This window comes from Bombus fervidus, chromosome 12 (genome assembly GCF_041682495.2).
Source record: "Bombus fervidus isolate BK054 chromosome 12, iyBomFerv1, whole genome shotgun sequence".
Classification (NCBI taxonomy): Eukaryota; Metazoa; Arthropoda; class Insecta; order Hymenoptera; family Apidae; genus Bombus; species Bombus fervidus.
In genome coordinates, this window is record NC_091528.1 from 5,716,546 (window position 1) to 5,733,288 (window position 16,743).

The 16,743-nt window shown below is 36.6% G+C and overlaps 1 protein-coding gene across 2 annotated transcripts in view; it reads right to left on the reverse strand.

Annotated features, from left to right (window-relative positions):
* Positions 1-16,743, reverse strand: part of Arl4 (ADP ribosylation factor-like 4) — a 50,326-nt gene that overhangs the window by 8,475 nt on the left and 25,108 nt on the right. The window lies entirely within an intron of this gene.

Here is a 16,743-nt window from a genome sequence, read left to right on the forward strand (position 1 = left end):
CAAATTTCATTTAAAATTATACAGTCATTGAGATTTCTTTTATGAGGTTCACTTACGCAAATTCTTCTGTTAATAAAAATCGAGAAATTGATTAATCAGATGATATCAGAATGTATGTGGAACTGATATCAAATTCATGTCGAATCGATACAATTAAACAAATTTAACACGAGCAGAAGACATTTATGCTCGTAATTCTTGTAAAACCAAGTCCAATTTCTAGGCCGTCAGGCTGAAATAAATAAATATATACACATACGTACAATTAAAAGACGATGGGATCTATGCAAATTCTACAAGCATTTAAGTCTTCGATTTTCCAACCTAATCTGTCTCTTTTTACGGAAACATCGATATAGTAAAAAGAATGAAATTCCCGGAAATTCTTCTCGATCTCTCGATTTCCAACAAGCCGGATTAGGTTTGCGAATAGAAGATAAATCTATGAAGCTTCACGAACAGTTAAATAAAGAATCATGTTCGAAATACCACAATTAATAAAAATAAATTCCACGATCAATTAAAAGGACAATCTCGATAACATAGAGTCGACCGCGTTTCAAAGTTGCTTCTCGCGATTTCTGCCTGTGATCGTCAGCATCGCGCGCTAATTTTTCTTTTCCACGCTAATCGCACCGTGTCAAATTGCCGTAAGCATGGAACGAGGGCTAACGAGCGAGAGACGAAGAAGGATCGAGACACGATTCGCGCTATTCCTCGCAACAATCGATCAAATTGTTAAATGATTGGCATAATTGCGGAGTATAGCACGGACTAACTACGCGAGATAAGAGTCAATTAATAGCGCGATTTAAGAAGGGTGCCGTTCGCTGACAGTACGCTGTTGGCAAAAGAAAAAGAAAAAAAAAAGCGAAAGAAGAAAAAAGAAAAAAGGATCGCGAGAACGCGACTAACCTTGGCAATAAGGAATACAAATCTAACCACTCGACATGCAAATCCGCCGGCTGAATATTCCAGTTCCACGAGGCGTGATTAATCTCCGTCCACCAGGCGGCAAACTTTATGGATAACACTACGGTTACGGTTGCAGGCTACAGAGAATTCTGGGACCAAGCCATTAAACGTGTAATGTGCATATTGCGCGCCTTGTGACACAGAGCAGAAATTTCGCCATGGCGGCGCGACGCTCTAAAACCCGAAGACGCGCCTTCTCGTTGCTTGTAAAGTGTCGGCTAACTGTTCTAAACTTTATTTAGCTTAACCCTTAACCAGTTAGCTGTTGCGACCTCAAAGAAAAGCGTGTATCTAAAATGTGTCGCGAAAAGTAAGCGACGACGAGTATACTCGTCAAATACATAGTATATTGTAATATAGAATTAAGTTGTAACGAGACGACTGTTTTTTATTTTTTCATTTTATTATCGCAATTTACTGCAATTAGTAAATTGCAATTCGAGCAGTAAATTGTAACTACTTTTCGCGAGTGACGAGTATACTCGACATAAGATAGAATATTGCCAATTCTTCGTGAAGAGTATACTCGTCAAACGCATAATATGTACGGCTGTTATAATATAAAATTAAGTCGTAATGAAACGACTGTTTTACTCTTTCATTTTATTACCATTTCTTCGTGACGTGTATACTCGTCAAAAACAACTAATTGGTTAAACCTACCGATCGGCTTCTTCCGATTCCGTGTCCGAGGATCAAATTAACCGCTTAAAGAGGGTCGTAAAATAAGAATGGAAAAAAGTCAGCGCTTCGATCAGAAGTAGAAAAGTTCGCGGGAAAATTCGATATGTGCCTGTATCAACAGATGTTAATAATACGTAATAACCGTGTGTAATAATATGAGCAGAAAGGAAAGGAACGTAATGTCTCGCCTAAGGACTGCGCGCACCAAAATAACCCACGAATAATTACCTGGCTAATTAAAAGAGCATAGCAGCCTTACTGTAATATATGCCGTAACCAGCAATTAACGTCCACATACTCTACGAATGTAGATATAGAGAAATAGACGAACACAGAGACACGGTATAGAACCTGATACAACCCTAACATCGCGAGACTACACATCGAACGCATTAAGCTTTCTCAAAGAAATAAATGTGTACACTAAAATCTAATCGATCTAAGTCTAATATCGTCGCTAATGATCCCGTAGTTGATACGAAGGTTAAACGTGTAATAAAAAAGAAAAGAATGTAGGGATCCAGTTATTTCAAATTACCACTCTTAATATAGAAAACGGTGTTGCTAATAGAGAAATGGATGGACGGATGGCAATACCTGCAGAAATATATTTGAAAATATCATGTTTGCAAATACATATATGTATTACAAAATAATTGTATAATTCTAAATTATACAGACTGTAAGCGAAGAGTATTTCTTTCTTTTTAAATAATAGAAGTTTAAATTTAGGATGGTACGAAATTAGATTTGAAAAATACGTGTGTGTATATTTCTTTTTTTTTTTTTTTTTTTTTTTTTTTTTTTTTTTTTTTTTTGATGATGATAGAAATGTAAGTTTTTAACGATGCTTGTTTACCCACTTCCGGAAAGCCTTCATTTCCTATAGGCAAAATAATTTTCTCGAAGAAGAACGCTAGCGGTGTACAAAATTCTTTTTGCCATGCAATTTTTACTAGCAGATGCAAAGATGCATTTGCCACACGTTAAATTTCTTCCACAAATTTTCGTGGTTTGATGCTTCAGTGCACATAACAGTACCCCTATTATCTGTCATTTAATAGCATTCCTTTTTTTTAACAGTAGAAGATAAAATTTTGCATAACATAAATCAACAATTATTTCCATTATGAAAGGAAACGAAGAATGACTGTAAAGTTTAAAAATGCACGTTAATCTTGGCAAAAAGCATTTCCTTTGTTTTTTTCTCAAATACTTTTCACAATCTAGCTCAGTAAAGACTATTAGCTTTTAACGTTTTTTCTGTCAGTTGAAGGAATGTATTACCGAAAGAAGACGAAACGTTTCATTTATCAATTAAATCGTCCTCAATTTTCATCGCAAATTTTTCCAACAACCTAATAGCTTTGCTGTGAGGCGCAATTTCCCGCCAAAAATTGCAACGCGCCACGCTGTTCATAGTCTCGTGCGGGAGAACTCGTCCCTTTATCGAGCCAGGCGACTGTAACCTCGTTAAATTCTTTTTGGCCGAAGCAGAAACAGGGGAAACGAGACGGCGAGGCAACTTAGAGTTTTAATTCTCGTCGGACGCCGGTTATTGCACGCTTTATTCCGCTTAAAAATAGCCTATGCTGCTCGGCTGTTTAAGCAGCAGATAAAACGAGAACATCATCGCTAGCCTCCGTGATTCCATGGTGGGCGAACATGGAGAACAGGCTCGTGCCGTGATCCTCCCTTTTGATTGTTTCTATTACCGTAATTTACGATTACCATTATTCTCGGCACCGTTTCGTCGACGCTGCGCTCTGCTCTGAATCGACTCGATACAACGTCGAAACAGCGTCGTCCACGATTTATCAAAACGCTCTGTATATCAAGTTCTTCACGCTCGTTGGGAATTTTATATGAAACTCGCTGCGACATACGTATAATATAATAATACTATTGTAAGTATTAGGGTTGCTCTTCATTGCTTATAGAGAGGAGATAAGCTTGGAAAATTGTCGGAAAATTATTGAAAGAATCACTGGCAAGAATTATTAAGATACAATTAGGAAGGTAATTATTAGAAATTATTAAAAGAATTATCGAAGAGAAGATCTTGAACTATGAGCAATCTACGTATTCAATGATGTGATAAAAATCTCATTAATAGTCGTAACAAAAATAATAATATCAGAGTCTTCCTTTGATCAACGCTTAATTTTGTCACTCATTTTATGGATTCTTTTCTTGCTACATATTCGTTGATTCCGCAAGATGGATTATTTTACATTACCCGTTTGAGTTGTCTTCTTGATGCAATTCAAATCTCTCAATGGTGTCTAGATGAGAGAATTATATCGTAGAAATTTTATTATCGTAGGATAATTTATTGCTGTTCTATAAAACCTTACTATTTCTGTTACAACTTTACCATAAAATATTTATCACATTACATTTACGTAATATTTTCTCTTCGATTTTGTTTAGTAGAATTAAATAAAAATGCAAGATTCAAATAAGAAGACCTAGAAGTACAATTAACAATACTCACACTCCCATACATATTTAATAATCTTCAAAGAATTAATTTTTCTATTAGATAGGTTAAAACTTGCTCGACAAATCGCAATTATATTCGATCGTTGAAAACAAAGAAATAATAAGCTATAGGTGAATCGCTGCTCGTTCTGTCAGTCTGTTCCGGTCTATTGTTCCGGTCTTCCGGTGCCTAGTATGGCTTTTTTCGTCAAGTTAGGTGAATCCTTTATTCTTATTTCCGTCACGATCGAATCCACGGCTCGACTTCCGTGTTCACCATGATTCGATCGTTCGATTTCCGTGCATACACGCGTGGACAATAGAACCGTCGACTGCAGGCGAATAAAAATATTTGTCGATAGCTGATCCCGCCTTATAATAGGCGCAATCATCGACTACGTTCTATGAATCATTTTCCACTTCTCTTTCTTTTTCCTTCCTTTCTCCTTTCCTTTCGTTCATCCTCGCGATTATTGTTGTTTCTCAGATTCACCATTTCCTCTAATCACGCAACTGGTCACTTTTGTTCTCGCCCCTTTTTAACGAGTCCGCCGCAATCACGATCTCCTTCCTCGGTTATTTACCTATTTAATTGTACGCGACTCCGAGACGTGTAATTTTGCATCTGAGTACACGCTTCCTATAATAACAGCTGAGAGATCGTTCTGATAAAAAGCGCGAGTTTGTGCGAGGATGATCCTCGTAAATCGTTGAGAAGAGTATCGTGTGCGTGACTGATTGAAATGATTTCCTGTGGCATAAATAGTTGCTACCGAATATATGTTAATTTCATTTTAAACAGCGCCGTATAATTTGGATATTTTTAATTTTTAGACAGGCTTCCCCTATGAATTGTTTCTTTGAGACATTCCAATTTCTTTTTCTTTTCTTTTCTTTTATTTTTTTTTTTTTTTTTTTTTTTTAAGTATAGGACGATTTTTCTTGGATTATTTATTATGTATTTTTAAAACGATACAAGAAATGATTTTCACGTTACCTATCGGTAGAACAAAGTCGGCAGAATAAAAATTCGCTGCTTAAATTGATCTTGATTGCAGACCTAGATTTCAATATTTTTCTTTTTTTCGATCTCCCGCGAATCAGAGCTTCTTCTTCGAGTTGTTCTTTTCTGCTTCTTGTTTCCTTTTGCAAGTGGCACGAAAGACGTAAACGACGCTCGTATCAGTCGATACTCTCACCAGCCGCTCTTAAATTCTGCGCGTGGTCAAGTCCAGGCTAGACGAAACTCGTAATCCGAACGTGCTGAAGTGAATTTAAGGCTTCTCGGTAAGAGGTGAGGCCTTAAAGAACACGAGTCACAGATAACTAAGCCAGTAAACCGCAAGGCAAACACTTGATACTCGTTTTGTCTGTTTGCTTGTAACTTCGATCGTCTTTGCTTCGTTTTCAACCTGAACTATCGTTTCGCGTTAACACACTTGGTTAACAACTGGTGTTTCTACCGAACTACGCAACAACCATCGTCTATCATTTGCATATTCGTCTCATTGAGAGAGAAAAAAATTATTTACAAAAATATCTTATACTTTGAAAGTCAATACGCCCATCGTAATCGTGTTATAAACAGGCACAAAGAGGAGAACGTAAAACACGTATTATTGTTAGAATTTCCTTAAGGAACCTGTTAAGGACCTGAAGAAAAAGAAACAACGGAGGAATCGCTGATAAGGAGAATTGAAAATGAAGCACGAAAACTATTCTACCATATAATTAGAATGCATATGCAAGAGGCAATGAAGCTAAGTTACGGTCATTTCGCAGGAACAAATAAAACGAACTCGGAGATTCAAGATCTCATTGCACGCATCTCCTAAACACTCGAATAGTACAGCAAATAGGCGTAGCGGTAAGTGTAGCAATACAGGCTGATAAAGCTAGATATAAGAGCATTAGGTAAAATTAAATATAAATAAAAGTTTATTAAAATACAAATGTATATGTTTCCTTATAAAACTGAGTGGGATAGTTTTAAAATATAAATGAGCAAATAGAAGGAGGGGAGAAACAAATGTAAAGCATTCAACTTTCCAGCGTACGTGTAAGTGGCAAATCGTGATGGAAGATAACCTGAATTATTCGGTAAAGAGTACATACAAATATTAGAATTTCTTTAAATTTCATCAAATCGTCGAATCTAAATGGAAGAAACAATGACGAGGAAAGATACCAGGTGAATGCCAGAAATTCCTTTTCACAGTTAAAATGTTTAGAAATAAAATTCATTAACTCGTAAATTGGTCGAAAAAAAGGAAAAAGGAAATATACGAAACGTTAGTCCTTAAAACGTACACTTTACAAAAATACTAAATTTCTTAGCACGTGTTTTCATCGTGCAAAGATGAATCAGTAAAAAGTTTTTATTGCGTGCAGCGTCTAATAGCGTCGTGTTATACGAAAGAGGATTCGGTAGCAAAAGAGCAAGTTCAAAAAATAAAAAAAAAAAAAGAAACGGGTGAAAAAGGAAAGAATAATAGAGGCGTAAAAGGAAGGCGACGAGTGCTAACGAGTTTCGCGTCGATGGAGAGGAACACTGTTTTCGAAAAGGAAAAAATATGAAAGGACGTAGAGAACGTGTGTTCAAAAATGTTCCTGCTGGCAGGTGCGGCCGACTGGTCCAGAAAAAAGGAGATAAAAGTGGGCCGGGATGCAAGCCAATGCAGATGCACATGCACCAGATGCAGTTTACAGATATTGCTGCCAATACTTTTGCTCGCGTTTTTTTCTTTTTTTCATCTGTATTTCCCCTGTTTAGCTTTCCAGCTTTCCATCGAATAAAACATTCATTTATCGACACCATAGTGGCGATTAACTTTCTCTCGCTGTTCGGCTGGTACGTTTCAGAAGGTTTATCGCGTATGGTTAAAATAACAAGAAATACGACGAGTAGACAAAAAATGGAATCGCTACGTGTCTCGAGGAACATAAAAATTTAAAGAAAAGTCAGTAGGAATTTCGTTAGGAGTTAGAAAATTCTTTTGTCGAATATTTATTTATTGGAGGCAACGAAAATTATCATTGATATCTGCGGCGTCAATTTCCAATTAAACGTTAGGAGAACGTTCAGTAGAAAAACTGAGAAAACGATTCCAATTTTTCGTGTATAACGCGCGACAGCGATCAGTTTTACGATAAAAATATATTTAAAAAATCTTGACAAAATTAAACGACAAAAGAGTGGAATATATTTCGTGGTATTAGTGAGAGGGCGAAATATTGAAACAGGGGGAGGAACGGCAAAAAGATGTACAATGAGAATAACGGAAATACGAGATTAAAAATTCCTGTAAAAATTCATGGAACGGAATTTACGATAAAAGTGCCGGTTGTAATCCCGATGGAATACTCTCTACAGCTCGCTGTACGATTTTTAGGAATACGATTATTAATTTATCGAAACTACTACGGTTTCAAGTGTTATACATTCGGCAATGAAACTTGAAGCATTAAACGTTTTCATTTTTATATCCTGAAGATGATTTTTCTATTAAAAAAAGGGCTCAATTCTATCACAGGATTCTACTTCCGTTAAATTTTTTCGAAAATCCTGGAATGTTAGAACATAGATCGATGATCGAAATTAAAAGCAACAGAAAATTTTCATTGCTACATATTCTGGTTATTTTCTATATTATACATTCTCTTTCGAGCGAATATTTTCTGAAAAATCTACTTTCCCTAGTTCTGAAACCATGTGATCGTATCTCTAGATGATTACAATGCAAATTAATGAATTTCCCAATTTTGAATGTTTGTCTTCGATATCGATCGTTACATGGATCAAACTACAAATCCATTAAATTTATTAAATGTTTCCTTATTTCACAAAAGAAGAAGCTCAAGTCGTATAGTAAAAACCGCACAATCAGCGAAATCTGTTCTCCCAATTAAACAGATCGCGAAACGAAGTGGTATTTAATTCCTACGTACTGGCATAATTAAATTTAATGCTACTTAATGATATTTAATTTCTATTTCCTAACACCACAAGCGGCATAAATTCCCGAATAATATATCGTGGCGTGCATTAAACGCATGATCGAGTCATGAATAATTCACGCTGTTCGCGAACATAAATTTCCGCGAGTTCCACGATTCCAAAAACGATCCCCGAAAATTCTGGTGTCGAGCCTTCCAATTTGTATTCATCGTGTACAGACAGACGTAGCTCGGTCGAAACTTTGATCCTCAATTATGAGCAACGTCGTTAACGAACGTTCAATATAATTACAAGGCAACGCTCCGGGAAAAGCTGTACACGGGGTTCAATGTAACATTAACGAGACGCCGTGCTCTCCTTTTCTCTTTCAGCGAAACGTTTACACGTGTAAACAGCGACGATTCAAAAGAGGGGTTGAAAGAGCACAAACACACCCTTGGCGAACCGCCACTAATTTCCAGTCGCCCCCTACTTTTTCTTCCTTTTTCTCTCCTTCCTCCTCTCGCCTATTTCCTTTTTCCATCTTTTGTTCCTTTCTTTTTTTTTTTTTTTTTTTTTTTTTGTTTGCACCTTTCCTTCCTCTACTCTAGGGTTTCATAGTTTGAATCTCGAGCACGCAGGAAAACACGGCCTGAAAGCGCGATAGATCGACGCGATTCTTTCGATTCCTGAAGAGAGATACGACTCGACAAGCGCGTTATTTTGCAATCGTGTATTTTTATCTCGGTGTTTGAAGGGAAACGCATAGAAAGAGAAAGAGAGAAAAAGAGAGAGAGAGAATGTTCAGAAAACAAGAACGTTGTGATTCTTTCCTTTCTTTTTTTTTTTTTCTTTTCTAAAAACAGCGGAGGTTCGTTTTTAATTACTGGTGTTTCCCTTGATTTTTTTTCTTGATACTTTTGAGAAATTGAAATCTTGTTAATTATTATTATTAGATTTAGGAGCTTCTGATTTCTTTGCTTCGACAATGATTGTCAGGGACACGTGGGTATTTTTTACCAAATTGATAATTAACAAAATTGATGTTTATCAAATGAGGTCGCTTCTATTAGTTGCTAAAGCATTTTAATTATAATTGTTTAGGTGTATTGTACAGTATATTACAAGTTGATAGTTGTATCGTAGAAAATCTTTCGAAATGAACGAATACGACGTGCCAATGACACGTTTGAAACCCCCGGAGATCATGATCTGATCATTGTGAAAGTTTAAAATGCAAAATAAGTTTTGTTGATATTAAGACTATCTTCTGTTTGTCCAGAAATGAATACATTCGTATTTTAAACCACCCTGTATATAGAAATATATAGAAAATCTGGACCAAAGTATACATCATATTGGCACAAACAAATTTCTATTTAAATTCAATTTGTTTAATTAGGACTATAAAAATACAAATTTACGCAAACACGCAATTTATATCTAATTGCTAGCGATGTTGGTTTCAAGTACAACTATTCAAGTAAAAAAAAAATACATGTCATAATATCTATATAGCGGATGAAATAAATTTCTATTTGGATTCAATTTGTTTAACCAGTTAGCTGTTTCTGACGAGTATACTCGCCATGAAGAAATGGCACTGCTTTGTGTTACGATGAGTATACTCGTCACGCGTAGAAAGTAGTTACAATTTGCTGTTCGAATCGCAATTTACTAATTGCAGTAAACTACAGTAATAAAATTAAAAAATAAAACAGTCATCTCGTTACAACTTAATTCTATATTACAACAGCTGCACGTACTCCATCTTTGACGAGTATACTCGTCGCCGCTTACTTTTTGCGACACATTTTAAGTAGGCAATTTTCAAAGACGTTGCAACAGCTAACTGACTAATTACGATCATAAAAATATGAATTCACGGAAACGTACAATTCATATCTAACTACATACTAAAGAAATGTTGATTTCAAGTACAACTATTCGAGAACAAAATACACCTTACAGAATGTCTATGTAGCAGATGAAATAAATTTCTATGTAGATTCGATTTGTTTGTGTGCACAGAAATATGAATTTACAGGAATATGCAAATTACGTTCGATTCTAAAGGTTATCGGTTTCAAGTACAGGGTTAAGGGATCGAAACTAAAACAAGCGTCGCAGATAGAAGCTGAACGATGACCCAGAACACCAGATTTCTCTGGTGCTCTGTATATATTTCCTCTCGTCTCTCCCGGTTTAAATTTGATTTACCTACTTTTGCACGTGCATGCTAACCTGTATACCTGTCTTCTTGGCCCGCCAGTGCATTCGAGGTCACATAAATTATCGCCCGTAACACGTACATCTCCTGAATATTTATAGAAAACATCACGCGTCCCCATACCCTGCACGATCTTGCATAATCGTTAAATAACATTCATCGTCGTAACCGTCGCGTCAAGTGAAAACGAAAAACGACGCGTGTCCAACTATAGAAACAATCGTCGATTTCATGTTTAATCTTGTTCAATTTCGCGCCGGTAAATATCTCCTCGAGAGACTATCACTCGCTCGAGTTGTATTTTTATGTCTTTGTGAAATTATCGCGCGACAGAAAATTGGGACAGATATATAAATTGCAAGGGAAAACGGCCACGTATCACCTCATTGAATTTTTATGCGTTTTAAAATTATAACACGCGGGGAAATTGGAGCAGATATGAATATTAGAGGATACGATTGTTTATCGTGCTTCTGCTATACGAGGGAGAGCGACGATTTTTTTTTTTTTTTTTTTTTTTTTTGAAAAATTATCGTTTTAAATGTTGCACGAATTTCACGAAAGCTCGTGGAATTTTTACACTTTTTAAATTATGATCCCTAGAGAAATTGGAGTAGAATGTAAATTTTATGTTATAAATAGCTTTCTTTACAGGTAGTGGGAAAAAGTTTGATCTTTTTATCGCGCTTCTGAGATACAAAGAAGACGAGTAAGTTTCAGCAAAGTTAACGCGCTTTAGCTACTCTCCGAATGTCAGGAAAATTTGTCGTACGTCGATTCGTCGAATTTTGATGTACTCGCGAAATTAGTACCTTGGGTATTACTCAAATTCCACGAATACACGACATAAATCAACGAATCGCGAAATCATTGTTTTTCTGTGAAATTATCTCGTTCCAAAGAATTACAGCAGAGATAATCTCAGAAAATAAGATTATCATAATTTTCGGATATAAGAAAGATCAGTGCAAAGATTTTACATATTTCGAGTATAGTCAAATTAGTACGTTTTTAAAATCATGATTCACGAAAAAAAAGAAAAAAAAAAAGAAAAAAGAGAAAGAGAGGAAGTTTTTTGTAAAATTAACATCTTGAATAATGCTCAAATTCCACGAACGATGTACATCGTTAGGAAACGAGTAATAATTTCAGCAGAATGGGGAAACCATTAAGGAAAATGGAGAGCGTTATTCAATCGCGATAGCCGAGTGAACAGGATCGATAACAGGATCGTGCATTCCAAATCTTTCGGCGTTTATGGACGTGGCAAACGGTAAATGGAAATGTCGAGATTCTATTTATGGTGAAGTTTATGGTAAATAAATTCGATCGGGGTTACGCGAAACACCGATCAGCGATCCGACTAAACGTACCGCGAGTTTTAAGGCGATCACTGTACGGATAAAATGATTGCACGTAATAGCGCGAAGTGACAATTATACTTGCAATTTTCCTTTTTCCATCGTACGGAACGACATCATACGTCGTGACAACTAATTGCGTGATTTGTTCGGTGCCGTAAATCAGATGCGATAGAGATCATGAAAACGATAGAATTTTCTTTTTTCTTCTCTTCGAGAATTCTTCCAACGATTCGTCTTTTTTCTTTCTACTCTGTTTCCTTGAAAATGAAGCCTTAAACGGACAAATTTTACTCTATATTTGTTGCCTACTTTCTCTTCTACGATAACATCCTATTGATCGTTTACTCGTATCCAATCGATAACTATCCATGTTCAAGTATACTTGATAAATTTTCGAACTAAGCAAGAAAATGAGAAAATTTTGTTCTACGTTATTTTCTCATCTCCCCATAAGGAGTCGCGTCGTGCATGCTTTTACGCGTTATTCGGTCGTATATAAACTTGACCAATATGATGGCGATAGTCGAGTCCCGTAACAGCGTTAATGAAGTTTCAAAAAGATTCACGTAACACGCATAATACGTTCGTTAAAGATTAGAAGGAAAAAGCTGTAAAAATCGTAAGAACCTTGCGAGTTGGGTCGACAGGAATAATTTTCTTAGAAGGTGTCACGGATACGGCATTATCGCGCTAGAGACGAACGAAAACGCGGCCTGAGGTTCTTATTTCGGCGGCACGAAATGCCGCTCGAATTGTTCGCGTGCCGTGACGTTACGTGAGCCCGAGAATCGGTCTGTAATTTGCAGCAAAGGCGAGGTAATTAAGATTTGCTGCTCGATCGTTTCAGTGATTCGCGTGGAACGCCTTGGATACCGATATACGCTGACGTACGAAAAGAACTCTATAACATAGGAATTTCACTTAACGATATTGTTAATTGGTTCGTCTAAAATGGAAATCGTAGCTTAAGTTTATGACTTTTTTCATTAACTTGTCGCAGCGATATGTCAGATAAGTTAAGTATTCTGAAATGGTTTCCCGACTTGATCTACACGCTTGGAAAATTCTTGGCAACGAAGGGAGCTTTCGTTGTCTCATGGGCCTCGGGCTACAGTTTCATGTTAAACGTGTTTATTTCCAACTTTTTGCGACCTACATTACGAAAGAAAATGGAACACGAAGATTGGAGGAAAGGATATCTTAAATCACATTCTCTGTCCTTTATGAGACGATAGTCTTCAAATTGAAAGTGAATTGCTTTCGTGTTATCAAAACTGCTCTCTAATTTGACTTTGAAGTTAAACATGTATTTTATTTATTATTATATTCCTGATCGTAACATTAAACTATTAGAAAACATAAAAATATTAAGAACATACCGACACCTTAATGTTCAGTATCTTTATATATTGTATAGTATTATATTGTTTAGTGTATATATGTATATATCTATATAGTATATACTATATATAAATTGCAATGAGTCAGACTAAAGTATAATTGTTAGAAGACTGCCAACAGGTCAGGACTGATAAAATTAATTGTCAAAGTAATTAAATAAATAATTATATATAGCTCAAATGGTGATAAGTAAAGAGTAAGACTGGACTAAGTAAATGTAAGGAAAACAGTTGTAGAGAACTTGCGAAGAGTCATGCGTAAGACCGGAAGCTCCTCGAAGCCGAAACACAAGAGACGATAAAAATACAAAAAAGAAGAAAAAAGGAGAAAAAGGAAAGATAATAACTTTGACTAGACCTAGTAGGTTTTTTTCCACTATCAGCTATTTCATGCTAAGATACCCTTTTACATTAAAATCAAAGATAAAAAGAAATACACTCATCGTGTCCTCTTCCTGTGCTCTTCGCGTTTAACAGATTTATATAGGCGATAAATCAAGTGAGAGAAGGGCTGAACGAATAAATTCTTCCTGTTGCAACAACTATGAGCTGGATGTAGCACATGTAGGCAATCGAAACTAATAATAGACTCTACCGGGTCTATAGTCGATCGTCTACAGTTTATGTACGAGGCTTCGTATCCTCACATGGAGAACTTTGGAGTTCAACTCCACCCAAGCAGAACCTGTGATTCTCAGATTTCTAATATACAATTATCCTAGATATCCATACAAGGCGTCCTAAATATTTAGAAATCCTTTCCGCGCACAAGTACGTGTTCTTTTATCCTCCTGGTAACGCTGTTTGTTGTTTTTACTGCGGGTAAGTCTTCTGGCACTTCGTGCGATTTTTTTATTACTGGACTTTGCTTTTCCTACTTCCTCGTATAGCTTTTTTATTCTTCTCATTTGCCTTTTTTATTACTGCAGCTGCATTTTTAATGACATTGCACTCCGTTTTTCGTAGCCATGGATTCTCTCCCTCGATGCTTCTGTGTTGTTTCCTTCGTTTTATTATTGTAATTCCTCTTTTTTTTTTTTTTAGCATTCTTGCACTGCTTTTTTTATTACTCAAAATTTCTCTTTTATATCCCTACGTTGCTGTTTCTTTATTGCTGCAACTCCTTTCTTGGTATCCTTACGCTGCTTCAAACGTGATACAAAAACACATAACCACTATTCTCGAAAGAGTGAAAAATCGACGTTACACGCGTACTTTTGGAAGAGACAGAAAGATACAGTTCCAAGATAACTGCGCTGCTATAAACGAATCTCCAAGTCCTTGTGTCCTGAAACTGGCGCAGATTGCTTCTTTCAACCCTCGAAACGCATGTAACTTTAGCTCTTGACCCATTTTACGACCTTTAAATTGCTTAATCGAGCGAAAATGAAATCCCTAACGTACATGATCAAGTAGAACAAAATTGTCGTCCAAGTGGTCGACACTTTTTATCTCAAAGCAGCTCTTCTTAACTATACAATGTTGTATTAAACTACGTATTTTTAGCAACGAAATGGCATAAAAGTCAGAAAATCAACAACACTATGCTTATCGTATTTTCAAATTTATTTTCCTCGGGAGCAAAGCGTCTTACAAAAAAATTTTCCACATTTTCGATTTATTTTCACACGCGCAACGACCTCTCGCAGATTATTTAATTCTATACAGTCCAGGATCGGACATGTTCGAGTATACCCGACCAGATTTTCAAGCTCGATTTTCTCGAAAACTAAGCCGTGAATAAGAAAATTGTATCCTATAGCTTTTTCTTATTTTTCCACCAGAAATCCCGTGGCACCCGCTTTTACGTGTTACTCTGTGTATTTAATTATCCTGACGTATACGTAATAACGTTGCTCCGCCAGGAAACGCATTCCCTGCAACCATAGTTTGATCCAAATGACTTTCGCCGGTCGAACGGCATATTTCTTCCACTAACTGTACCTTGATTCTAATCTAGTTTCCATTAAAAAATGTGTAACGCTACGTGTAGCCCTGGGTGTCATTGCGCGAATTGATGGCACTACGTGATGCTTCAATTTAAAGGCGCGCTATATCGTGAACGCTCCTGTAACAGTAGGAAGCTGGTTACATCGACTAGTTAAAAGTTATTCCTCTGCATTAGGCGTCGGTGTAGTATCTAGAACGCGGGACTGTGCGAAGGGGAATCAGTCTATCGAGCAAGTGGGCCTCGTAACTCACGATCTCTGCTGATAACCCTCGCTTAACGATCCGCCGACATCGTTGCTCGTCCCCTTATCGAGATGCTAATAATGGTGCTACACGGTCAAACCTTGTGATTTCTAGATAAATCACGCGGTGCAACGTACTTGAAAAATACCGGCTTGCGCATCTGCGATCCTCAAAGACACGGAGGAAACAATGTTGATGCAGCTAACTGTGGAAAACGACGGTAATTATGAGAAAAAAGTAATTATGTAAGACAAACCCCTTTGTACCATCCAATAGCTTTTAATATCGTAAGTCTTGTTTCGATGCAACAAGAGTAGTAAAACATACGGATGATAATAGATTGGGAATTGAATATTTATGCGAGAGTATCGGTCATAGTTTTGGTATGATTCAAGATTCAAAGAACGAGAGACGTGATATGTGAGGTGGGAATTTGATTGTACGTAACAAAAATGTGTATCGTTGTAGTATCTTTAGAAGTACGATTAAGAATTATTGGTAAATACCACTGACAATACGCATAAGATACAAATGAGGGTGAAGCGCGAGTTGATACTCGCTCAAGAAACTGAAGAAAATAACACGAAAGAAAGGAAAAGAATTCTACGTGCTTCGTAGGAAATTTGGCAGAGACATTTGAGAATGGAAGAGAGAAATAAGAATTATCGTAATATTAAATATTTTATTGCTTTGTTTTATATTTTATAACGATGGAACTGCAATATATAGCCCAACCCAACATTCCAACAAATATATATGTAATATTCTGCTAAATAGAGTCAATATGTAATATCCTTATTGCCTAGTAACTTGTAAAGTCTCACATAAACTTTCCAGAAATTATTTATTTAACAGATATCGCTTTCCTTCGCGGTCGGACGCTGCTAGCACATAGAAAAAATGTATTTATCGCAAAACGAAAGAACCGGAATTGATACGACTGAAATAAAAAATTCCCTGGCAACAGAAATATGCCAAGTCACGTAGAAAATTGATTTGTTTATTCAAACCGCGCGATAAGATACGAAGGAAAATCTCTGGAATCGTAAGCTGCGCAACGATCGCAAAAAAAGAAGCGGAATTTCGGAGTCGATCCCATTTGGGCCAGACGCAGTTTTTCAAACTGTGCCATGGAATATTTATGTACCTCTACTTCTTGTTACTTTATGGAAAAGATAAACCTCCGTGAAACCCATGAAACCAAGGAAAATGGCCGATCCATCTCTGGGAATCGAGCACGAATATTAATAGCCCAACGATCGGCTGAAAATTGTCGGTCAGAACGAAATTAAACCGGCGATTTGGCAACATTCACGGGGATCGGGGAACAATTCCATATGGTGTCAAGGCTAATAGCATTTAATAATAGAAAATGGGTGAAGGAGTGAACAGCCGTGTAGATCTAAAGAGGCTGACGCGTGATCACTAAATGTTGTCAAAAACGGCAAAACTATACGACTGCTGACGAAAGAATTG